The sequence below is a fragment of the Phyllostomus discolor genome, chromosome 13, assembly GCF_004126475.2.
Source record: "Phyllostomus discolor isolate MPI-MPIP mPhyDis1 chromosome 13, mPhyDis1.pri.v3, whole genome shotgun sequence".
NCBI classification, from domain to species: Eukaryota; Metazoa; Chordata; class Mammalia; order Chiroptera; family Phyllostomidae; genus Phyllostomus; species Phyllostomus discolor.
Window position 1 is genome coordinate 60,100,223 of NC_040915.2, and position 25,508 is coordinate 60,125,730.

Below are 25,508 nucleotides of genomic sequence, written 5' to 3' on the forward strand. Positions count from 1 at the left end.
ATGGTGACTGAGACCAGGGCACACAGGTCCACTGGGACAGACTAAGATGCAGATGCAGCTGCAGCAGGTCAGAGTGGACCCAGGAACCTGCCTGTCTGACTGTCTTCTCCTAGAACCACACTGGGAGGGTTTTACTGCTTTCCACCTGCCACTACAGCTCAGTGACAGTCACCACAGGAAGGTACCATCTGTGAACCTCAGAGGACCTGCTCTCCCTCCCACCCAGGCTCCTTGTGGTCTTCACGCTGACCTCACCCCTGCCCACATCTCATCCCGTCAGGGTTGGGACACACTGTGTCCTGACTTCTCCCTTCTCTCCAGCATGTGTGGCCCTGGACAGATGGCGACCATATTCTGTGCAGGAGCAGCAGTGACATGGGACGTTTTAATTGTGTCTCCTGACACCAGCAGGGGTGACCACACCCTAACATGCCTGGGGCAGAAGGTCAGGAACCAAACCTCACCGACCCCAGGGAACAACCTGCTCTCAGTGCTGAGATGTGTCTGCTCCTTCAGGTACCACCAAGTTCTCTCTGCTATTTCAAAAGCAGGTGACAGATGCAGTGACTTACAGGGCGTCCTGTCCAGCAGAAATAAAACTGTGAACCACACGTGTCACCTAAAGTTTTCCAGGAGCCACACTGACAAATGAGAAGAAACCAGTGGCGTTAGTGTTCATAATAGATTTCATTTAACTGCCTTAGTTGAAAATATTATCATTCCAGTGTGAATTAAATATAACATATTGATGTATTCTCCATCTTTCTTACACTAATATTTCAAAACAGGGACATATTTCAGTGCCCCGCCCCCCCGTGCACACACAGCCTCTAACGTCAAGAGATGCAGGTTCCTCCACGGTGAGGGCCTGAGCACTTGGGGCACCTGGGGACAGGAGGCAGGGCTGTGACTCAGGGGCTCAGGAGTCGGGGACCTGGCATGGGGAGGAGCAGGGTAAGGGACATGGAGAGGGGCTGGGCAGGGAGGGGATTCACAGGACAGGCTCTGAGGTTCGGCTCCTGCATCCCTGGATTGGAGCCTTGACTCACCATCACTGTCTGGGGGGCTCTGGGAAAATCATTCCCTCACAGTGAGGGCTCCCTCCTCACTGGACAGGAGGAGGGGCTGGGCTGAGGTCGGGTGAAGGGTGCTAGTGACACCCTCACCAAGAGACAGCATCTGATGAAGGCTGAAAGTAATGAACAGTCACTCCATTGTAGGAACTTAAAATTGTAGGATGTCACTCACCCTGCGGACAGCAGGGGGCAGTGTGGAATTGCCTTCAGGACGGATGGGTCTCATTTCCCAGGGACCCTCCTGTTCTCCTTTTATAACAGCACCCACCTCCTCCCTCCCGGGTGCCCTCCCCTGCACTAACTCTTCGCCACTAATCAGTTCTTCATTTCTAAAAACATTTCTTTGCAGAAGCAGTCCTCTGACAAAGTAAGTCTCACAGTAGCTAGTCTTCTGGGATTGACATGTGTTACTTTACATTTCCCGGAGATTCCTCCAAATTGCTGTTATATTGAGTTTGTTCCTTTTCCTTGCTGAGCAGAATTCCGTGGTCCGGGTGGGTCCCAGTCTGTCTGACACCCACCCGTGCAGAGACACCTGGAAGGTCGTCACCTTGGGAGACTGCGCACCAGGGTCCCAGGAACACGCACGTGTGTGCGGTTTCTCTGTGGACGTCAGTTTGCAGGGTCTGAAACGGGTGCCCTGAGCCGCAGTCTCTGGGCCGTGTGCGAACCACCGGTTTGCTGCTGTCAGAAGCCGCCAGACTCCTTCCGGTGTCTGTGCCGGTTCACACCCTCGGCCCCGGTGACCCCGTGTGTCCACGTGCTGCCGTCACTGGGGCTGGTACCTTGTCTGCTTTACCATCAGGCAGGTGCGCGGTGATCCCCCCATGTTTTCACTCGAATTTCCCTGCTGGCTCCTGAGGGGCATCTTCCCGTGTTCTTGCTGCCGTTTTCTGTCTCTTCCGGGTCCTGTCTGTTCGTGCTCATTCACCGGTTTCTATATGTGTTCTAATATTATTTATCTTTTCACTGTTTAGTTTTAAGAAGTCTCTTGATACTGTAGGGTTAATTTTTCATTTGATATTCAGTTTGAAAATGTTTTCTCACGCTTTCTTCACCTTTTCATCCTCTTTCAACAACAATACAAAACAAAACAGTGATGGTGGTGCTGTCCAGGGTGGTCCAGTGAGTCTTTAGTCTTTAGTGAATCATGCCCCTGGGGTCAACAAGATATTTTGCAAATCTCTACGTCCCCCCAAAATTCTGTTTTCCCCCAAAAACAAAAGGAAAAAATAGTTCCTGGATGGTATGTGACCCGTCTCTCAGGGTGTGATCATGGAATGTGACCTGTCGCACCCCAGCATGACCCCTGTCCCTATAAGCTCAGCCTGCCCCTGGATGATCTCGTCACTAGAGAGGATGACTGATGATCGTCCCCAAGCCCAAGGAGGCTGCCCACAGATCACACAGAGGTGGGGTCAGGTATTGGTTCAGGGGTCAGCACTGTCTCGCCCAACACCCCAGAGAGCCCTGGGGAGACAGGGTACAGGCCTGAGTGTGAGGTCTTGAATTTAAATGATGCCTGCCTATCCCCCGCCCAGCCCTGGACCCTTCTCCACTGCACCTGCGCAAGGAGGCTGAGGAGGGAGGAGGGGGATTTGCATGAGCAGCCCCTGGCAGAGGATAAGAGGGGCCCAGAGACCACACCCAGCTGTGGGCACAGAGGCAGAACCCAAGGAGCCACCGCCATGACCTGGACCCCGCTCCTGCTGCCCCTGCTCACCCTCTGCACAGGTGCTGCCTCACAGGCCCTGCCTGCAGGCTCAGCCCCCACGGGACCCTCAGCTGGACCTGCCCCACCCCCTGAGCTCAGTCCAGGGCAGCCCCGAGGGGGAACACCCTGTGCACAGATATTTATCCTCAGCCTCCTCCCCTCTCCTCTCTTACAGGCTCTGTGGCCTCCTATGAGCTGACCCAGTCATCTCCCTTGTCAGTGGCCTTGGGAGAGACAGCCAGGATCACCTGCACCGGAGATTTACTGGATAAAAAATATACTCAGTGGTACCAGCAGAAGCCAGGCCAGGCCCCTGTGCTGGTCATTTATGAGGATAGCAAGCGGCCGTCGGGCATCCCTGACCGATTTGCTGGCTCCAGCTCAGGGAAGACAGCCACCTTGACCATCAGCGGGGCCCAGGCTGAGGACGAGGCTGACTATTACTGTCAGTCACTTGACAGCAGTGGTGCTGCTCACAGTGACACAGACAGATGGGGAAGTGAGACACAAACCCCCACCCCATCTGTGTCACACTCTCCTCCAGCCCAAACAAGACCAGACACAAAGCCATGAGCAGGTCTGGCCCAGGTCCCCAGGCCTCACATCTCAGGCAGCAGGGGAGAGGGTGGGACAGCAGTGGATTCAGTCTCACAGGACAGGGCTGACCTGGTGTTTCCAGGGCCTTCGTGTGAGTTGGAGACAGAGGGCGAGAGTGCAAGGACACACAGACCAGGGTACACATGCCTGGGTAATGCACCCTGATTATCCTTGTAATGGTGACTGGGCCCCTCGTTGGTCACCTGTCCTGGATTTGTCCCCAAAACTACCCAGATCAAGGAAGCTCAGGAAGCCCCAGGATATCCTGGCAGCCTGGACTCTGAACAGAGCAAACCCATGCGGGAACTCCGAGGATCCACCTTCATCCCCCCTCAGGGCTGACCCTCCCTCAGTCGTCTGCTGGGTCCTAGCAGCTCACAGCCGTGCCCTCACAGGGAAGTGCTGTTGGCGGAGAGGACCTCACCCCAAAAGGTCACACCCTCTCACAGTGTGGCTCATGGTCAGATGACCTCACACCACCTCAAAGCTGAGTCCACAATTATTACCACATTGCACACCCTCCCTCTCAGTTTACTCGGGAAAGATCACCCCTGACCCTCCTGCATGCGGTTCTCCATCCCTGTGTGCCCCCAGGGAACTGACTGCCAGTGCTCATGAGTCTGATCAGCACACCGTGTGAGGAGACCCCCTGAGGGCAAAGAGAACCACACAGACACCAGACACCAGAGACCACTTGCCGAGCTCACACACACAATCAGAAGTCACACTTGTCCCACAGTCAGAGAGGACAAGTCCCAGTCAGGACACCAGATGGTCCTGTCAGAGAACTGGGCCTCATGGTGGGAAGTTAGCACCTGATTCCTCGCTGCTGTAGCCCCACCTACAAATGTGTGAGCCCAGCTGACAAAGGATCCCACTGTTTGCATTAACTCTAATGAGTTTGCAATGACCTGGAACAGCAGACAAAACATATATAGAAATACAGCATTGTCCACCAACGAGGAAATATGCACCAAGTCCAGTATAACATCAAATATGCCTGACTGGAAGCACAAAAATACCAGGTACGATAAGTAACAAAATCAACCAATGATCCTGGTCATGATATTTCAGAGATGATTGAATAGTTTAGTCAAGGATTTTATGAAAATTTGTATTCCATTTATTCCAGTGTGTAGGAGATGCTTGAACACGGTAATTGCAGACAAGGAGGTCAAAAACCCCAGCCAAGTCAATACACAGATGCAGACACTACAGTGTCTGAGACACAATGACCCTGATGTGACTGACAGCAGGTTCATCTCCCCAGAGGAAAGACAGTGACAGATGATGTGGAGGAGAAACCGCAGAGAGGACATGAGACGCAGACACGAAACCACACTGAAAACATGCACGGAAGCGTCAGTGTGCGGGAGGGCATGAGGGAGCCTCATACGAATGTGACTTCAATCTTTGAGGCAGAAATGATTTGGTGGAAGGTATAAAAATTATCTGAGGAAATACTGGACACAACTGTTCACTTCTTGTTCTTGGCAAAGGTATATATTTCCCTACATCACAAGCGCAGATCACAGTGTGAAGGTGACATCTCCCAGGGTGGCACTCACAGGTGACTTCCCAGGTGGTCAGGAGACCCACAGCACAGGTGTGAGCACTGGCCTGCAGGAGTGGCCAGCAGACCCCATGGGGACCCTGAGGTGTGAGTGTGAGGAGTGGACGCCCCAGGGTGGGAAGGGCACAGAGGATCTGCTGTGGTCCCCTCAGCTGGGGACAGCGGGGTGTGTGTCTCAAGCACCAGACCCTGCTCCCCTCTCCACTGTCTCTCAGAATGAACTCTGAGGACTGAGTCAGGGGTCAGTCTGTCTGTCTGTCTGTGCACATGAGTCACACAGAGCTGCACCCTCACCTCCAAGGACAAAGCCTGCAGCATTTTGTACTCGAACTCATTTCACTGCACCCTCATCGCCACCAAGGTGACAGCTGATGTATTTGTCCGGGGTAGCACATAAAAAGTGCATTCTTGAAAATGTAAAGTTTTGAAGCTTTATAAAATTAAAAGGCTTCTCTCCTGACACTGACACTTGTCAAAACACAACCACTATGACCACGGGAGAAAACAACCCTAACATAAACCGTTAGAGACCCAGCCTGATGCGAACCCTGCCCAGTCACCCGATGCCCATGCCCCTTTGACTCGGGACCCTGTGCCCTCTGCCAGGGAGGGAGTTGTGGAAGGGTCCCCACGTTTCCCACGGACAATCCTGGGAGTCACTGGGATACGCAGGTGCTGACACGTGAGCATCTGAGTGTTCTTCACAGCAGACTCAGGAACAGAGAAAAGGGTGGTGACACAGGGATCCTGGGGTGGGGGCGGTGGGGACACGAGGCCCACAGAGGGGCAGGGCAAGCAGAGGACACAACACTCAGACTCTGGGTCGGCCTCCTGAATGGAAGTCTGGATTCCTCATCACTGTCTGGGTGTTCCTGGGAAAATCATAACCTCGCAATGACGGCCCCCTGGCCATCACACAGGAGGAGGGGCTGAGGCCTTCAGCACAGGGATGGCGTGGCGTTATTCTGCTGTAGGGTTATTATGACATCCGGTGAGGGGTGCATATAAAACGCTCCCCAAGGCTCACCATCCTTTAAGTCACAGGTGGCAAACACCAGGCCTGTGGGCCGAATCCGGCCCTCCACCTTGTTTTATCCGTCCTGGCACCTTGTTTCTACCTGCCGGCAGCACCAAACTCCCTGTTCCTAATTAAGGAGTAGTTACATTTATCGAGTCCTAAAATTATATTAGGCCCTTTGAAGGCAACCAGGAAGTTGACATGGCCCCTGGTGAAAATGAGTTTGACACCCCTGCATTAAGTTCTTAGAAGTAGCCATCTCTTGAGCAAGCTACACAGGTAGGGTGATATTCATCCTACTGACACCAGGGGGCACTGTGGGTCCTGTTTTGGGGAACTTCATAGCTTAGATGCCCTTGGCTGGGCTCAAGTGCAAAGGGCATGACTGAGGCTCCTTTGAAGACACTTCTGTTGGGTCAAATCAATTCTTAACCATGAAACCCACACCTGGACCTTCTTCTGACATCTGGAAATTACCAGCAGGAGGCTGTCAGGCTCAGGGTTGAGACAAGAGCTGAGACAGATACTTGGGGAATGGGGAACAGATTTGCATTCATGCTCCTCCCTCTTGAGCTGCAAGGACAGAGGATAAGACACGGGCTTGGAGAGGCCAGAGCCAGCTGGGCAGCCTCAGGGCAGAGCTCCTGGAAGCCACTCCCACCATGGACTGGGCTCCCTTCTTCCTCCTGCCCCTGGTTTTCTCCACAGGTCAGTGCATCCATTGCCATTTAGAAGTCCTGAAGTCCAATGTTCCCCTCCAAATGCAGTTTTCAGGACCATCTGTCCAGTCTGGGTGCATTCGGCATCATCCCTGTATTTTGTGTCTGCAGGTCTCTGTGCTGCACCTGTGCTGACCCAGCCCCCATCCGCTTCTACCTGCCTGGGAGGCTCGGCCAAGCTCACCTGCACCCTCAGCAGTGAGCACAGCAGCTACACCATTCGCTGGTATCAGCAGCATCCAGAGAAGGCCCCTCGGTATTTGATGTGGCTTAAGAGTGACGGAAGCCAGAGCAAGGGGAACGGGATCCCCGATCGCTTCTCGGGCTCCAGCTCTGGGGCCGACCGCTACTTGACCATCTCCAACCTCCAGTCTGAGGACGAGGCTGAGTATATCTGTGGTGCAGACTATAATATTGGTGGCCAATTTGGTTAAGCCACAGTGACACAGGCAAAGGGGAAGTGAGGCCAAAAACTACATCCTCTGTTCCTTGTGCCCCACACAGATCCGCAGTGACCTGCTCCCTGTCCATCAGCAAAATGCTGAGATTTGACTCTTCTCTGAGCAATCCCGTCATTCTGCATCTGCTTCCCAAAGCACCACTAGGGAGAAGCAAAGGGGGAGTCATAATTTAGTTCATTTTGATGACACTTAAGAGGAGGTATCTGCCCTCAAGTGAAAGTATCTTCTGGAAGGTAGGCTCCTTATAGTACTGGATTCCCCCGCAAGGTGAGTGTTCTAGGAGCCCATCTGTATCAGTGTACTAGCTGGTGTCGTCGTGAGAGGCTGTGTATGGCTTCAGTAAATTTTTTGAAGACCCTTTCAACTGGTTTGCCCATTTCATGATGGGTGATTTACAAGTGCACCTGCCCACACTGCCTGGGTGTTCAGCCATTTTGGACCAAAAATAGCGTGGCCCCCATGCCCCATCCTCCCTATTCACCTGAACTTGCCCCTAGTGACTGCTTTTTGTTTCCTCATGTAAAAACTGTCCTCAAAGGGAATCTTTAGCCAACATGGAAGAGCTGAAACAAAAAATGGCAGAAGCACTAAAAGACGTCAAAATACATGAGTTCAAAAACTGCTTTGAGCAGTCAAAAAACCATTTCAGTGTTGGATCAAATGGAGAGTTCTTTGGAGGTGACTGAAATTCCAACATGTAAGAATAACTGTACAATTTTTAATAACAAAATTCCGGGTTCTTGTAAATCTCACCTTGTACATTCTGCCTCCTCTCCCACTGGCTTGTGGGAGCTCTGCTGGGACAGACCAGACAGCCCAGCAGAAACATGAGCCTGGGGGAGTGGCTGGGCTGAGGTGACCCAGTTCCCAGGAGCCATGAGGCCATTTACCCCAATCTTGGGGCTCTGCTCAGCATAAGGAGTTAGCTCTTGGTGTTCCAGAGGTGACCTTGGATGTCATCTGCAGTGAGTGTCTTTACTCAGCTGCACCTTGAGGTAAAGTCAGGACTAAGGTCCAGCAGGAAGCATTTGTCCCTGAGCAGAGGCAGGACAGAGAGACCTGATGCCCTGGTGGGAGCAGAGCTGGGTCCAGGAGGGAAGTGGGTGCCTGTCAGGAGGTCTGGGGCAGGAAGCATGTGGACCAAGGCCCGGGTGCTCCAGCTATGCCAGATTCTCAGCCTGCGGTGCCAAGGAAGGCTCCACATGTGCCCATGGGAGTTTTCTAGGGATGGGACAGCCTCACGTTCACGGGGGCAGTGGCAGAGCATGGGAGACGGGGGCATGGGCATGAAACACGTTGCTCGCTGGTAACAAAGCTCAGCCCTGTGGGTGACCCTTCCTGCATTCACATGGAAGTTGCGGGTTCCCTGGTTCACTATTTTCCTCCACAACTTTTCTATAGACAGAAGACAAAGCATCTTTAACACACACCTCCACCTTGGAGTCAACAGGGAGCAGCCCACTCTCCACAGTAACACTGATTCCAGGACAATGATCTCAGTTGGCTCAGCTGCTATTCCAGGGCTGGTCCCCAGAGACTGACTCTGAGATGAAAGTCCAGGAGCTGCCTGTGGCCTCTGGGACCGCAAGGAGGCTGGAGGGGAGGAGGTGGGCTGGTCTGAGGGGATGGAGTGGACAGGGGACAGATACACAGGAGACATGGACTCAGGGTCAGTCCTGTGGTGACCTTGGTCAGTCAAGGGGGCTGGATCATGGGGATAAGGAGTCCTCTGCTATCACCACTTTGCTGTTCCCAGGTCTTGCCTCTGAGCTTCCTTCTGAAGATGCCCTGACACCTCCCTGAGTGAGGTTTTCCGTGTTGGAGGGAGTCTCCAGGGCCCCAGAGAGGAAATAACAGCCCAGGGGGAGTGTGTGGGAGAGGAGAGGGCCCCACAGAGGTGACACTCTGGCCGTCTGCTAACATTCCCTGAGACTGGTGAGCACACGTGGGAGGAAACCAGCTGAGGCTGAGGAGGGAGCCCCCCAAGGACACGTGAGGGGATGGTCACAGGTCAGCACCCCAGCCTGCAGTGCTTGTGCCCAGTCGGGGGGCAGCTCCCAGTTCAGGCGTCAGGTGGACGAGTCAGAAGCTCTGTGCCAACACAATTTACAATAGCCAAGTGCTGGAAGCAACCAAGAGGTCCATCAGTAAATGAATGGATCAAAAAACTATGGTACATTTACACAATGGAATTCTATGCAGCAGAAAGAAAGAAGGAGCTCCTACCTTTGTGACAGCATGGATGGAGCTGGAAAGCATTATGCTAAGTGAAATAAGCCAGGCGGTGAAAGACAAATACCATATGATCTCACCTTTAACAGGAACCTAAAGAACAAAACAAAGAAACAAGCAAAATATAACCAAAGACACTGAAATAGAGAACAGGCTGACAGTGTCCAGAGGGGAGAGGGGAGGGAATTTCAGGGGAAAAGGGGAAGGGTTTACCAGAACAAGTATAAAGGACACGTGGACAAAGACTGGGGGGGGGGGGGGGAAATGGGAGGGAGTTGGGGAGGGCTGGGTGGGTAGGCTGGGATGGGAGTAAAAGATAGAAAGTTGTACTTCAACAACAATTAAAATAAAATTTAAAAAAAATAAGATCTGTACCCCACGGTGGGAAACTTAGTCCCCAAACAATGTCGGCACTGGTAGCATCTCAGAAAGTGTCAGTGAGAGCAGGTGGACACAGGATGGGCCTGTGACCAGGTAAGTCACTGAATCCGAAATGGGAGTCCCCGACACAGGGGGATGCACACGTGTTCCAGATCCAACAGGAATCAGTCCCGTTGCCTGACCCCCTGTCAGACTTTCCTGCGAGGAATCAGGAAAACAGGGCTGTTATGAATGTAAAAACCACTTTGTCCAGAATGGCCCTGAAATGGCCCAGATGACACAATTTGTGGACTAGGAGAAACATAATTTCCTCCAATCATAAGTGAGGAAGAATGATTTGACATGGCAAGGGAAGTCACAGAGGCCAAAAATCCAAACTGGAAACCTGGATACAAGAGCTGTAATATTGGGGATGGAAAATGCACAGGATGAGACTGACAGCCCATGAGATGCTATCAATGATAACTTTCAGCCCTTGCTGTCAGAGCAACAGCAACTATTCATAATGAAGCAGAAAGTAACACAGACCAAGGTTAGAAGGGATCCCACCTTCTCTCCAAACACCTCCCATGTGGCTGCTTGTAAAACACTTTTCTCCACGACATCACAGGGTCCAGCACCTGAATCAAGCTCAGTCTGACAAGGGCAGGACACTTCAGCACAAAGACCCTGGTGGCCTTGGGAGAAGTTGGAAACACAGCAGGAGGAAGTGAGGGTTTCCATGGTGACTGAGACCAGAGCACACAGGTCCCCTGGGATGGACTAAGATGCAGCTGCAGCAGGTCGGGGGGGGCCCGGGAACCTGCTTGTCTAACCGTCCCCTCCTGGGACCACACTGAGAGTAGCTTCACTCTTGTCTACCTGCCACTCACAGCTCAGTGACAGTCACCACAGGAAGGTACCATCTGTGAAACTCAGGGGACCTGCTCTCCCTTCCACCCAAGCTCCTTGTGGTCTTGACCCTGCCCTCACCCCTGCTCACATCTGTCCCTCCCATAAGGGTTGAGGCCACTCTGTCCTGACTTTTCTCTTCTCTCCAGCATGTGGGACCCCTGGACAGATGGTGACCATATTCTGTGCAGGAGCAGCAGTGACACTGGGTGTTAAAATTGTGACTCCTGATACAAACAGCCATTTGATGCAGCCTAACATGTCTGAGATGGAAGGTCAGGAAGCAAACCGCACAGACCCCCGGGGACAACACGGCCTCTCTGAGCCTCCCTCTGTGCTCCGTGCAGCCCTGAGTCTGATAACTATGGAGGTTCCCATGCAGGGCGGGGACGGGGCTCTTTGCCACAATGTCTCAGTGCTGGGAGGGGACACAGTCCATCCTGGGCTGGCCCTCCTCTCTGACTGTCCCCTGCCATGTTGTCACATCTCCTGACATGGGAAACCTTCTACCTTTAGGGCTGAAGAACTGAGTCCCTCCTCTCTCCCACCACTGGGCATGGTGGGTCCTTCTGAACACCTTCCACCTGGGAACAAACCATCCCCAGCATGGTCTGTGTGCTCAGACACAGCAGGGCGGCTCAGGAGAGGCAGAGTCTGGGTGTGAGCAGACCAGGGCATCACCTGCGGATCCTGCCTCCAGCCACTGCGTCTACCACATTCTAGGATAGGACCTCTCTGTCCAGGGTTCAGGTCTGTCCTCTCTTCGCATTACCAGGGGAAGTAACCGGGACAATTGACCCTGGCCTGCCTGGGATTCCTGAGGAGGCAGACTGGGGAGGGGGCTCCTACTGGCTGCAGGTCAGCCTTCACCTCCACCCAACTGCCAGGAGCCCTGCTTGAGCCCCGGTCCTCCTGTCAAGGGGGTTCCCTCCTCCTCCTCCTCCTGAGTCCCTCTCTCTGCTCCCAAGGAGCAGGAGGTCTCACCTCCCTGCCCCCATCCTCCACAGTGTAAGGAAGCCCACCTGGTGACCTCCGCCTTTCCCTTTAAGGTCCTGTAGAAGAGTCCCCTCCCCAGGGAGGCCATCCGTGACACAAACCCTGGATGACACACTTTACCTGAGGGAACTCGTCAGACCCCCAGCCCCTCTGCAGCTCTGAGCACAGCCCCCACCTCAGCCTTCCCCTCCAGCCCCTCAGACTCAGTCCTGGGAGGGGAGGCGCACACAGGGCCCCGCAGAGCAGTGACTGGGAGCAGCTGCTGTCAGGGTGACCCCCACACTGGGCACTGCAGACACTCCTGTGGGTCAGCACATACCCTGGGGACCTGTGGCCACTCCTGACTGTGACCCCAGAAGGGGCTTCAAGGGGGACCGAGGGTCTCAGGGTGCAGGGGAGACTGTGCTGCTTGGGGACAGAGGCAGCTCCCGGGAGCAGGGTCAGCCCCTCAGGGGAGGGATCTCAGGGCAGGAGCCCCGCCCCAGGGGGTGGCGATCAGGGAGACAGAAGCAGCTGGTGTCCTCAGAGCTGTGTCCTTGGAGGGGACTGTGCAGGTGCTGCAGTCACAGACCCCGGGGGTGACATAGAGATTTACCATCTCAGATCTGAGGGTGACAGTGTGATATCTGTGGTCCGCTGGGTCGGAGGTCTGTGGGCTGTGGAGGAGAGTCCCCCCTGCCTCCCTTCCAGCTGCCAGGGTCCCTGGCATCTCTGCTGACCTCGGCTGACAGACTCTGCCTCCCTCCTCGCACGGTGGTCTCCCTGGGGAGCGTCTGTCCCCACATTTCCCCTTTTTATAATGTCACCCGTCCAATGGGGTAAGGGCCCACCTGGTACAGTGTGGCCTTCTGTTAACTAATTACTTCTACAACACCCCCATTTCTGGTGATCAGAACAGGGTGCTGGGGACAGTGACCTCCCGGGACTTGTGTGAAGGGCATGTGTGTGTGCCCAGACGAGTGTGTGTGTGCCTACGGTGTGTGTGTGTCAGTGTTGCCAAGAAACACTTCCAGTGTCACATGTCCCAAACCCTGGCCCTCCCTCCCCACCACTCTCTTCACCCATCACCCGGGGCCTTTGCCCTGTGTGCCCTGCCAGGGCGGGCACGGAGGGCATGGACGGGAGGGGGGCAGACACTCACTGCTGCCCCACAGGTGCCAGCCCCGCTCCCAGCGCCTCAGTCCCTCAGCTGTGTGCCACGCAGTCCCCTCCTCACCCCCGTCACAGACGGGGAGGCTGAGGGCCAGACGCAGGGACCCTGGGCTGAGGTCACCACTGCAGAGTGGCAACACCCCGAGGTCCTCTGGCCCAGGGCCCCTGGTCGTCACCAACGTCCTTGGCCCCTCTTTGTGCTCTCAGTGCTGAGATGTGTCTGCTCCTTAAGGTGCCAGAAAGTTCTCTCTGCTATTTCAAAAGCAGGTGATGGGTGCAGTGACTTACAGGGTGTCCTGTCCAGAAGAAATAAAACTGTAAACCACACATGTCACCCAAAGTTTTCCAGGAGCCACCTGACAAATGGGAAGAGACCAGTGCATTAATTTTCATAGTAGATTTTGTTTAACTGCCTTAGTTGAAATTCTCATCGTTTCAATGTGAATTAATATAACATATTGAGATTATTCAATTTTTCTTACACAGAGGTTTGGAAAACAGGGACATATGTCAGTGCCCCCCCCCCCACCCCGTGCAACGCAGCCTCTAATGTCAAGAGAGCAGGTTTCTCCATGGGGACAACCTGAGCACTCGGAGCACCTGGGGACAGGAGCAGGGCCATGACTCAGGGGCTCAGGGAGGCTGGGACCTAGGGAACTGGAGGAGGCAGATGGAGGCCACATGGAGAGGGGCTGGACAAAGGGAGGGGATTCACAGGTCAGGCCTTTGAGTCTGGCTCTGGATTAGAGCCTTGACTCAGCATCAGTGATTGGGGGGCTCTGGGAAAATCGTAACCTCGAGGCGAGGGTTCCCTGCTCATCGGACAGGACGAGGGGCTGGGCTGAGGTCAGGTTGGGGGTGCAGGTAACACACTCACCAAGGGTCAGCTTTCTGAGGGCTGAAAGTGATGACACAGTCACTCCATTGAAGGAGCTATAAACTGAAGGATGTCACTCACTCTGCAGACAGCAGGGGGCACTGTGGAACTGCCTTTGGGACTGAAAGGTCCCATTTCCACTGGGCTGTGCTCAGTGCAAGGGGTGTGTATAATAAGCATCATTTAAAGACAGTTCCATTGGGTAGGATCAACTCTCCCCTATGAAACCCACACCTGGACCTTCTTCTAACCTGAGAAAATTACCATCAGGAGGCTGTTAGGCTTGGGGTTGAAGTAAGAGCTGAGACAGATTTGCATTCAGTGCTCCTCCCTCTTGTGCTGCAAGGACAGAGGATAAGACAGGGGCTTGGAGAGGCCAGGGCCAGCTGGGCAGCCTCAGGGCAGAGCTCCTGGAAGCCACTCCCACCATGGACTGGGCTCCCTTCTACCTCCTGCCCCTGGTTTTCTCCACAGGTCAGGGCATCCCTGGGCGCTCGGGGATATTGAACCGGGTTTTTTGTCTAATCATTGTTTCAGGGGCATCTCTCAATTTTGGGTGCACTGGGCATCATCCCTGTGCTTTGTGTCTGCAGGTCTCTGTGCTGTGCCTGTGCTGACCCAGCCCGCGGCTGCTTCTGCCTCCCCGGGAGCCTCGGCCAAGCTCACCTGCACCCTCAGCAGTGAGCACAGCAGCTACTACATTGAATGGCATCAGCAGCAGGCAGGGAAGGCCCCTCGGTATGTGATGCAGCTTAAGAGCGACGGAAGCCAGAGCAAGGGGGAAGGGATCCCCGATCGCTTCTCGGGCTCCAGCTCTGGGGCCGACCGCTACTTGACCATCTCCAACCTCCAGTCTGAGGACGAGGCTGAGTATATCTGCTCTGTGAGCTATAGTACTGGTGGCCAAACTGGTTAAGCCACAGTGACACAGACAAAGGGGAAGTGAGGCCAAAACCTTCCTCCTCCTCTCCCATCTCCCCACAGGTTCTGAGAGATGTGCTCCCTCTCGTTCCCCAGGACCCTGAGTCCCTGACTCTTCTGGTTGACTGTCCCATCATCCTGCACCTCCTCCTGGGGACACCCCTAAGGAGAGGCAGATGCAGCTCATAACTTAGGCTGAGACAACTTCATCCGTAGCAACCATCTGGCCCTTTGCTCCCATCTTGGGGCTCTTCTCAAGGAAAGACCAAAGACCTTGCTGTCCCAGTGGTGACCTTGGAAGTGGGGACAGTGACTGTATTGACTCAGGACATCAGGGAGTGAAGCAGGAGTCCTGTCGGGACCGAGGTCCAGCAGCAAGCATGTGTCCCTGAGCAGATGTTACAGGGTGCAGCCAAGAGGGGGGACCCCAAATAGGCATTTGAAATGGGGTCCAGAACTCAAGGTGTCCAGGAGATTTTAAGGTGTCTTCACCCCTTCCCCCACAGGTGTGAGTTGGGTGAAGGGGCACACAGAGCAAGAACATGCAGGGCAGCTTTGCAGCTAATCCATGGCATGGTCATTAGCATACCTATAGCCTTTGGCTGGTTGCTTAATATGCTAAATAGCTATGGCCATGCTCAAGGCCAGGGGGATGGAAAGGGACCTTCCCCCCAAGATGGGACCTGGGAGGCAGGTCCCCTGAGTTACAGCGCCTGCGTGGGAGCTGGGAGAAGATTGGCTCCATGACATGGGTGACACCTGCCCAGACCCACGATGGCGACCAGAAAGCTGGAGAAGACAGCAGATTGGGGCAAGTGTGCCCAAGTGTAGGAGGAGTCGGAAATGGGGCTGCAGAAGAAGATTGGCACGGGGGATTTAAACACGGACACGGCAGCCATTGAGAGAAACCACGCGGCCTTGACAGAGTGGAGACTCCTGCAGCCCTGAGAGAGGGAGAACCACGTGCCTGGCAGAATGGGGATCCCCACATAGCTTTAGAAGGGGGAACCACCCCCTGGTTTTAGCAGAGATCCTGGTGACTCAGCCGAGGGTGCTGGGAATCCAGGGAGGTCTCCCAGTCGAGATGAGTATTAACTGAGAAGAACCAGAGGACTGCCCCGAGCCACGGACTTCTATTTCCTTTCCTGAGATACGGTACTCTGGACTGGGCAAAGGGGGAAGGAAGGAAGGACTGTGTGTTTGTGGGTGTTTTTTAGGGACTTTAGGATTTTTTTTGATACAGGACATTAGGTCACTACTTTAAGTTAGTATAGCATTAAATAAACGCTTCCTTTCCTTTCATGAATCTCTGGCATTGAGAGACGTCTTTCCTCTGGCGGCGGACATAACGGACCCGGGGCCTTCTTTCAATAATAGTATTCATCCCAGGCCCCCCTTGTGTTGTGTAACACAGAGGCAGGACAGAGACCTGACCCCCGTGGTGGGGGCAGAGCTGGGTCCGGGAGGGAAGTGGGTGCCTGTTGGGAGGTCTGGGGCAGGACCTGGGTGGAGCAGGGGCTGGGTCCTCCAGCTTTGCCAGACTCTCAGCCTGGGTGCCAAGAAAGGCTCCACATCTGCCCAGAGGACCTTACAGGGGACAGTGCAGGGCCACGTTCCCTGGGACGGCAGCAGAGCATGAGAGGCTGGGACGCTGGCATGAAAATATGTTGATCCCCTTACATCTCAGCTCTGTGGTTGCTCCATTTCAAAACCAATTCGGAGGGGCAAGTTTACTGGACGTGTTCATTTCCTCCGTATCTCTTCTGGAAAGTGAAACACCACCCTCCTCTCACACGGCCACAGCCTTGAGCCATCAGGAGCAGCCAGTTGTCCACAGTGACTGCAGGACACTGACGCGAGCTGGGATTTTGGGGCTGTGCCTAGAATGTCAGGCTGGTCCCCAGTGATTCTCCGATGAAAATCCAGGAATTGCCCGTGGCCTGTGTGACCTCGAAGGGGCAGGAGGGAAAAGGGGGCTGGTCTCCGGGGAGGGAGTGGACAGGGGGTAGAACGGGCAGGAGGACATGGACTCAGGGTCAGTCCTGTGGTGACCTCAGTCAGCCAAGGGGGCTGGAGTCTCAGGGTCACAGAGCAATCCCCCCCCCCCTTCAGTCAAATGTTGCTCTCTGCAAGGGACACAGCCACTTTGTCCCAAACAAGGCTCCCACCGGCCCTCTAGTGGGCGGAGTGTCCTCCACCTCCCACACTGCAGGACAGTGTGTGGGGTGGACTGCGGGGAATGGACCCAACCCGAGTGTGGACCACACCTCATGCAGGTCCACATGGGGCCCGTGGTGCTGGTAACATGGAAGAAAGTCAGCAGTGGCCTCAATGGACAGACAGAGGGACGCCCCGTGTTAGTGACGACAGGGAGTGCAGAGGCAGCAGAAGCAGGTCACCTCCTGCTGTGGTTAGATGGTGACCAGCCAGTGAGGCGGCTGTCACTTCTCGTCCCAGGTCACAGAAGGAACAAAGGGGCCCCCCTTAGAAGCCGTTCTTCTGGTCAGGGATGTGAAAAGGGTCAGGGTCCTCAGTGACACCACTCTGTCAGCTCTGTCATGTACAACTGACCCCTGCTGGTCTTGCTCGTGGCCTTGGCAGAGGCTCCAGAAAGAGCAGCTGAAACAGGCCCCAGGACCTGCCCAGGAGGCAGATGGAGCTGGGGAGAGAGGGGCAGGGGCTCAGGGCCAGAGGGCGCCTGAGCAGAGGAGGCGACCTTTCCCGGCAGGTCCCTCTGCCCCTGCCTCGCTCTCTCCCTGCGTCTCTCCCACTCTATCAGTCTGTTTGGGTTTTTGTTACTGTTGTATGTAGTTGGTCAGTCTCTCTACCTTACACTACCGGTCCCTTTTCATTAACTCTCCCTTTCCTTGCTTCCTCTTCCCAAGGTGTGCGTGTGCTTACAGTGATGTAAGTGCATATCAGGTGCGTTCACGTGTCCATCCCGCAGTCAAGGCGGAGCACATCCCTGACCACGAGGGCCCCTGTTCTCCTTGTATAACAGTGTCCACCTCCTCCCGCCCGGGAGCCCTTCCCTGCACCACGAATGAGTTCTTTGTTTCTAAAACTTCTCTTTGTGGAAATGGTCTATTGAAATAGACCAAAACAAATCTTATAGTAGTTCACCATCGGGGATTGGCATATTTTGCTTTAGATTATACCCTGAGATTCCTCCAAATTGCTGTTATATTGAGTTTGTTTCTTTCCTTGCTGAGCAGAATTCCATGGTCCGGGTGGGTCCCAGTCTGTTTGACACCCACCTGTGCAGAGACGCCTGGAAGGTCCTCACCTTGGGAGACTGGGCACCAGGGTCCCGGGAACACACACGTGTGTGCGGTTTCTCTGTGGACGTCAGTTTTCGGGGTCTGAAACGGGTGCCCTGAACCGCAGTCGCTGGGCCGTGTGCGAACCACCGGTTTGCTGCTGTCAGATGCCACCAGACTCCTTCCCATGTCAGTGCCGGTTCACACCCCTCGGCCCCAGTGACCCCGAGTGTCCACGTGCTGCCGTCACTGGGGCTGGTCGCCTTGTCTGCTTTACCATCAGGCAGGTGCGCGGTGATCCCCCCATATTTTCACTCGAATTTCCCTGCTGGCTCCTGGGGAGCATCTTCCCATGTTCTTGCTGCAGTTTTCTGTCTCTTCCGGGTCCTGTCTGTTCGTGCTCATTCACCGGTTTCTATATGTGTTCTAATATTATTTATCTTTTCACTGTTTAGTTTTAAGAGCTCTTCCTACACTCTAGGACTATTTTTCATTTGATATTTAGTTTGAAAATGTTTTCTCTCACTTTCTTCTCCTTTTCATCCTCTTTCAACAGCACTGCAAAGCAAAACAGTGACGGTGGTGCTGTCCAGGGTGGTCCAGTGAGTCTTTAGTGAATCATGCCCCTGGGGTCATCAAGATATTTTGCAAATCTCTACATCCCCCCAAAATTCTGTTTTCCCCCAAAAATGAAAGGAAAAAATAGTTCCTGAATGGTATGTGACCCATCTCACAGTGTGTGATCATGAAATGTGACCTGTCCCACCCCAGCATGACCCCTGTCCCTATAAGGTCACCCCACCCCTGGATGGTCTCCTCACTAGAGAGGATGACTGACGATCGTCCCCGAGCTCAAGGAGTCTGCCCAGAGATCAGACAGAGGTGGGGGTGCTGCCACTGGTTCTGGGGTCAGCACTGTCTCCCCCAACACCCCAGAGAGCCCTGGGGAGACAGGGTACAGGTCTGGGAGTGAGGGCTTGAATTTAAATGATGCATGCCTCCCCTCCCAGTCCCGGACTCTGCTCCGCTGCACTTGCCCAAGGAGGCCAAGGAGGGCAGGAGGGGGATTTGCATGAGGAGCCCCTGGCAGAGGATAAGAGCAGCCCAGAGACCACACCCAGCTGTGGGCACAGAGGCAGAACCCAAGGAGCCACCACCATGTCCTGGACCCCGCTCCTGCTGCCCCTGCTCACCCTCTGCACAGGTGCTGCCTCACAGGCCCTGCCTGCAGGCTCAGCCCCGGCGGGACCCTCAGCTGGACCTGCCCCACCCCCTGAGCTCAGTCCAGGGCAGCCCCGAGGGGGAACACCCTGTGCACAGATATTTATCCTCAGCCTCCTCCCCTCTCCTCTCTTACAGGCTCTGTGGCCTCCTATGAGCTGACCCAGTCGTCTCCCTTGTCAGTGGCCTTGGGAGAGACAGCCAGGATCACCTGCACCGGAGATTTACTGGATGAAAAATATACTTACTGGTACCAGCAGAAGCCAGGCCAGGCCCCTGTGCTGGTCATTTATGAGGATAGCGAGCGGCCATCGGGCATCCCTGACCGATTCGCTGGCTCCAGCTCAGGGAAGACAGCCACCTTGACCATCAGCGGGGCCCAGGCTGAGGACGAGGCTGACTATCACTGTCAGTCACTTGACAGCAGTGGTGCTGCTCACAGTGACACAGACAGATGGGGAAGTGAGACACAAACCCCTTCCCCATCTGTGTCACACTCTCCTCCAGCCCAAATAGGACCAGACACAAAGCCATGAGCAGGTCTGTCCCAGGTCCCCAGACCTCAGATCCTCAGGGTGCCCCTCCTCAGCCTCAGGCAGCTGTGCAGAGGGTGGGACAGCAGTGGATTCAGTCTCACACGACGGAGCTGACCTGGTGTTTCCAGGGCCTTCGTGTGAGTTGGAGACAGAGGGCGTGAGTGGAAGAACACACAGACCAGGACACACATCTTGTGGTAATGGACCATGATTATCCTTGTAATGGTGACTGGGCCCCTCCTTGGTCACCTGTCTGGCTTTGTCCCCAGGACTACCCAGCTCAGAGGAGCTCAGGTGCCCCAGGATGTCCTGGCAGCCTGGACAATGAACAGAGCAAACTCCAGCAACAGACTCTGAGGATCCACCTGCATCCCCCGCCTCAGGGCTGACCCTCCCTTCCTCCCCTGCTGGGTCCTGGCAGCTCACAGCAGTGCCCTCACTAGGAAGTGCTGCTGGTGGAGAGGACAGACCCCCCCAAGGTCACGCCCCTCTCAGAGTGTGGCTCAGGGTCAGGATGACCTTACAGGGCCTCCCAGTTGAGTCCTCAATTGTCACCATATTGCAGGTCCCCACTCTTAACTCTCATGTTTACTCCACTAAGATCACCCACAAACCCAAGTGCATGTGGTTCTCCATCCCCTGTGTGCCTCCAGGACACTGGCTGCCAGTCTCCTGAATCTGATCACCACATGTAACAGGGTGCAGCCAGAGCCCTCCACCCTAAAGAGGGGTCTGTAATGCGGTCCAGAACTCAGGGTGTCCAGGAAATATTGAAAATATAGGATGTCCTCACCTCCATGAGCCTCAACTGGTGGATGGGACCCATGGAGCAGGGCCAATGAGAGCTGTTCTGCAGAGCAACAGTTTTGCAAATAACCTCGGGCACGGTCATTTAGCATGTCTCTAACTGTAACTGGTTTCATGGATATGTTAAATGGCTGTGGCCTTGCTTTGAGCCAGGGAGGTGGGAGTGACTTACACCCAGGATGTAACTGGGAGGCAGCTCCCCTGGTTATAGAGCCTGAGCCTGCATGAGAGCTTGGAGATGACAGGCTCCGTGCCATAGGGCCACACCTGCCTGGACAGGCAGCCCAGAGAAGCTGAAAAGATACGGGAGTGTTGGCAGGTGTAGCTCATCATGGGAGGAGTCGCAAATGGGGCTGCAGAGGAAGATTGGGGCTGGGATTTAAACCCAGGGGCAGCAGCCATGAAAAAGTTTGGAACCTTGTGGCTTTGGGGCTCCCTTTGCCACGCAGCTCAGGAAGCCGGAAAGCAAGATGTAGCAGTGAGGCAGAGCTCTCTCTTAGTGATGTGGAAGCGTGCAGGAGAGACGTTGTGGGAAGGAAAGGGTGACAAGACTCTTGCTGGTGGGCCAGGAGAAAGTGCCACAAGGTTGTGGATTAAGAACTGGCGATCGCTGCAGCAACACAGGTGATGGTGCTGGGAACCGAGGGAGGCTGGGCGGCTGAGCACCGATTACCTGAATGACCCCGGGACTACCTGAGCCACGGTCCTCTATGTCTTTATCTGAGATATGGTACCCAGGACCGGGCAGAGGGGGAAAGAAAGATTGTGGCTTTGTGGCATTCTAAGGGACTTTGGGGTGTCAATGAAGACATTAAATCATTACTCTAAGACTGCAGAACTTTTGAATAAATAATTTGTTTCCTTTTCACTGCTCTCTGACATTGAGAGCTATAATTTGCTTGTGGTGGAAAAGGCAAACCTAGTACAGGGGGGCCCATGGAGAAGGGGCTCCATTTGATAATAGTATATCGTGCTCCCCACCCCGGGGTCTGTTCTATAACACTCGTGGTGTGAGGAAATCCCCTGAGGCCAAAGACACATAGACCCGAGAGACCTCTTGCCGAGCTCACACACACAATCAGAAGTCACACTTGTCCCACAGTCAGAGGACAAGTCCTAATCAGGCACCAGAGTCACCTGTCAAGGCGCTGAAACTACAGGGAGGACGTGAGACACAGACACGAAACCACATTGAAAACACACAGAGAAGCATCAGTGTGCGGGAGGGCACAGAGGGGACCTCACAAAGACCTGATAGCGTCTTTGAAGCAGAGACGTTTTGGGGGAGGTAGGAAAAATATTTGAGGAAACACTGGGCAAAAAGGTTCTGATTGCAGTGAAAAGCAAGATCCTATAGATCCAAGAACCTCAGCTAAACCCAAGCACATACCAGAAACATCAACACACATCACAAGCAAATTCCTAAACCCACTGTCAATGAGAAAATCACAAAAGCCTCAGAGACACGGGGCCCGTCCAAGGAGAGGACGGAGCAGAGGGACCAGGGCAGAGGTCTCCCTGGAAACACCACAGACGGGGGGAGAGGGGGGCAAAGTGTCTAGAAAACTAAAAGCAACAAGAAAACAACAAAAACCTGTCCACTTTCAAGTCTTTACCCAGTGAAAGTATCTTCCAAAAAAGGAGGCAAAGAAAGACTCTCTCATATGTACAGACACTTAGAGAACTGACACCTGCAGATGCTCTGTCCCAGAGAGAGCAGAGGGCCCGCCCGAGTCAGAGAGAAATGGGGATCTACACAGAGAAATTAACGGCATCCGGTATCGTTACCACAGGGATAAATATGAAACATTTTGTCATGGTAAATTCCATAAGAGCTATCACTGTTTAATGAGAAAACTATAACAATGTATGTTGTGGTTTATAATATATGATAAAGTATAAATATGATAATGTGACCTCAAAGGTTTGAGAGGAAGAGGAACCTGTTATGATAAACTCTTGGGTCTCACTCACACCTAGTTCAGGTGAATGTGACATTTCTCACAAGTTTGTAACTTCGGCAGCAGGAGTGATAAGTTGTCAGAATTCTCTGAATCAGGACAGAAGGTCCCGTGTGACTTCCTGTGCAAACCAAAAGGGAAGCAGCAGCCCCTGTGCAGTGACGGTCCCTGTGGGTCACCTGCTTGCTCACCTGGCTGACACAGGACAGGGGTCACAGTGCAGTGGCTCCTCCTTCCCCTGGGTGCCCCTTCAGCTGCTCTGACTCCTAGGTCAGGTGTGTGTGCTCAGTGTGACGTCAGTCCTGCCCCTCATCCCTCAATGTGACAGATTCCCGTCACATTGGGCCCACCTGGTTAGGACCAACCACCTTAGTTTCTCACTGTCCTTCCTGCTCAGACAGACAGACCCTCCCCCCAGGGCAGTGACCCTGCGGTCCCCACACTCCCTTCCTCCTGCTGCTTCCTCTCTCCATCCTGAGGGCAGCTCCAGGGTCCCCTCCAGAGAGACCCCTCCAGCCTCTCCCCACACAGACCTGCCTGTCAGTTCCTGTGTGATCTCAACTAATTACCTGCATCGTCAACAACAGCTGCACAATTATTTCCCCAAAATTATTTTTGATTGATTGATTGATTGATTATTTCCCTCATTAGTCAGGAAAGTTTTGTTAATGCAAACACACACACGACAATAAGAGACGTGGGCAGACAGGAGCCGCTTTTCCTCCTGCAGCCACAAGTCTGGGGCCTGACGAGTGTTCCGCAGACACTCACCTGCCCTGGGAGGTCCCAAGTCTGTCCACTTTCTTCCAGGCAGTGCCTGAAAATGACAGCCAGCTTGTGAAAAGCTGTTAAACCACATGCCGTTGTGAAACGTCGACCCTCACTCTAAACGCTCCCCGTTCAGAGCAGCAGACAAGGACGTCCCCACGGTTACAGCGGCTCTCTGGGTGGGCGGTGCGCTGAGGACGGGAGGGTGAGAGCTGTCGTGCACAGTTCACTGTTGAACCAAAACCCCAGGATTGTTCTTGAAAAGTATCTTTAATAAAGCTGGTTACAGTTCGGCTTGGGAAAAAAAGGACAGCATACAGGTAGAAGATGGTGGTGACTGTGCTGTGTCACCCACACCAGCGTGTCCACTGTGGGCTCCCATGTGCACACTGGCATCTGTGAGGCAGGCAGGACTGGTCCCGTTCACACGTCTCACCCAGGACGCAGTGACTGGGGGACACAGTGGGGCTGAATAGCTGTCTGCTGGGTGAGTGTCTCCTGTCTCAGTCTTTGGGGCAATTGCCACCAGCGCCCTGTTTTGAGCCTGCACTAGCGGTGGGCATCAGGGAGATGCAGCCTCTGAGTCCTCTGTCCCCAGGACCGCACCCAGGAACATTGCCACCCAAGGGATATGTCAGAGATGCTTCAGGTGGGCCTGGCCTCTCCTCCTGCCAATGAGCCTCTTGGTACTTTTGTGGGTGATCTGAACAGCTTGTGCCTGGTCTTGAGGCCGGCGGTGGTTATGGAGAGAACAGCAATGCCCCCTGGGACCTTTATTCCCTGGGTCAGGGAGTTAGCACCTGAGCAGTGGGTTCAGACTCCGCACCTGGACAGAGCACACACCTGCTCCTCCAGAAGCTAGTCTGGGGAGGCCACCAGGGGGCAGCAGAGACCACCTGGCAAAGCCTCCTGGAGACTAGGAGGGCCTGGGCCCAAGGAATTCTACCATGCAGGGGGATTATTATAATTTATATTTTGTACTATCTCTCCCTTTCTTAATAATTATAATATTTAGTTGTGGTAAAACAGGAGGAATATTAGCATCCAGGCCCCGTCTTTAAAAAGAGCAGTAAGTTTTCTACAATATCACCTATGACACTGAGGATGAAGCATTCTGGCTGTAAGTCTCTCAGATTGGGTTCTTGTAGAATTGGCCTGTTTTTCCCTCACAGGTCCAGGTAATTCATTCCTGTCCAGCCCACCCCATTCATGCTCACACTATGTAACGGCCACACCTCTTCTAGCACTGGGGCTGACCTTGACACTAGTGCACACTGGGGACACTGGGGCACAGCATGTATGACCTGTCCCAGGAGCTGAAACTGACTTAGAAACTTCCAGCATCTCAGGGGCTCCAAGTGCTGCATGTGCCCTGAGCAAGGTGGGAGTGTCCTTCAGGCTCTGATGCTCACACACTGTCACTGGGGTGGGACCCTGCTCAGACCTCAGGCTCATATTGTCACCTCTACAGTTAACGCTCCATAGTGGGTTCAGAACATGCAGACAGACGTCACTCTGAGCTCTGCTGGACCTGGCCAGCCCAGGAGTGAGGCCACGAGACAGTCTGGGGTGGAGATGTCAGCCTCTCGCTGTGGTATAAGGATATGAACCAGAATCCCCTGGGAATGAGGTGGGGTCCCAAGGGACGACCCCTCCCTTCCCTGAGTTTCTCAGGCTGAGCCCCCATAAGGAGTCACACAGCTCCTCAGGCAGCTCCCCTGAGCCCTGGCTGATTTGCATACCCAGCAGCTGTCTCTCCAGCAAGGGGATAAGAGAGGCCTGGGAGGAGAGCTGCCCAGCCTGGGGCCTCAGGGAGCAGAAGCAGGGCACCTCCACCATGGCCTGGACCCCTCTCCTCCTCGGCCTCCTTGCTCACTGCACAGGTGCTGGACCCTGGTTCCCACCCTCCCTTGTCCCAGGGATCTGGACAGGCCTGACCCTGACTCTGACCTCAGCAGGGCACTGCCCGGGGGAACCCAATGCCCCTGACCCAGCTGCAGGATGAGGGGATGGTGGTCCTGTTCCCTCCACTGTGCTCACTGGTCTGAGTGAGCCTGAGGGGCTGCACCTGCCAGGAGAAAGGGACAGGAGGGTCCTCATTTCTTCACAGGCTTCATGAGTCAGCTAGATCCATGGGACACATGGGCTGAGACTGATGGGCCAGAGAATCCCTGTAGTTTGTTCCAGCACAGACAGGCCAGGGTCTCCTGGGAAGGGGTCCTTCATCCTTAAGCCCACCTATCTCCTCTCCTCTCCTCTCCTGCAGGCTCTGTGTCCTCCTATGAGCTGACACAGTCATCCTCGATGTCGGTGCAGCTGGGACAGACGGCCAGGATCACCTGTGGGG

The 25,508-nt window shown here is 54.3% G+C and overlaps 1 protein-coding gene, 1 long non-coding RNA gene and 3 gene segments (V, D, J or C); 4 read left to right on the plus strand and 1 right to left on the minus strand.

Annotated features, from left to right (window-relative positions):
* The window catches only part of LOC114510192, a 902,657-nt gene that overhangs the window by 808,710 nt on the left and 68,439 nt on the right, over positions 1-25,508 (plus strand).
* The window catches only part of LOC114509077, an 863,521-nt gene that overhangs the window by 790,533 nt on the left and 47,480 nt on the right, over positions 1-25,508 (plus strand).
* Positions 1-25,508, plus strand: part of LOC114509076 — an 805,173-nt gene that overhangs the window by 703,641 nt on the left and 76,024 nt on the right.
* The window catches only part of LOC118497944 (immunoglobulin lambda-1 light chain-like), a 122,927-nt gene that overhangs the window by 39,948 nt on the left and 57,471 nt on the right, over positions 1-25,508 (plus strand). The gene's annotated exons all lie outside the window — the stretch shown is intronic.
* LOC118497950 lies at positions 14,467-24,051 on the minus strand. Its single transcript, XR_004900470.1, has 3 exons — positions 24,038-24,051; positions 20,534-20,538; positions 14,467-14,566 (listed from the first exon to the last, which is right to left on the minus strand). It is a non-coding gene; the product is annotated as an uncharacterized LOC118497950 (long non-coding RNA).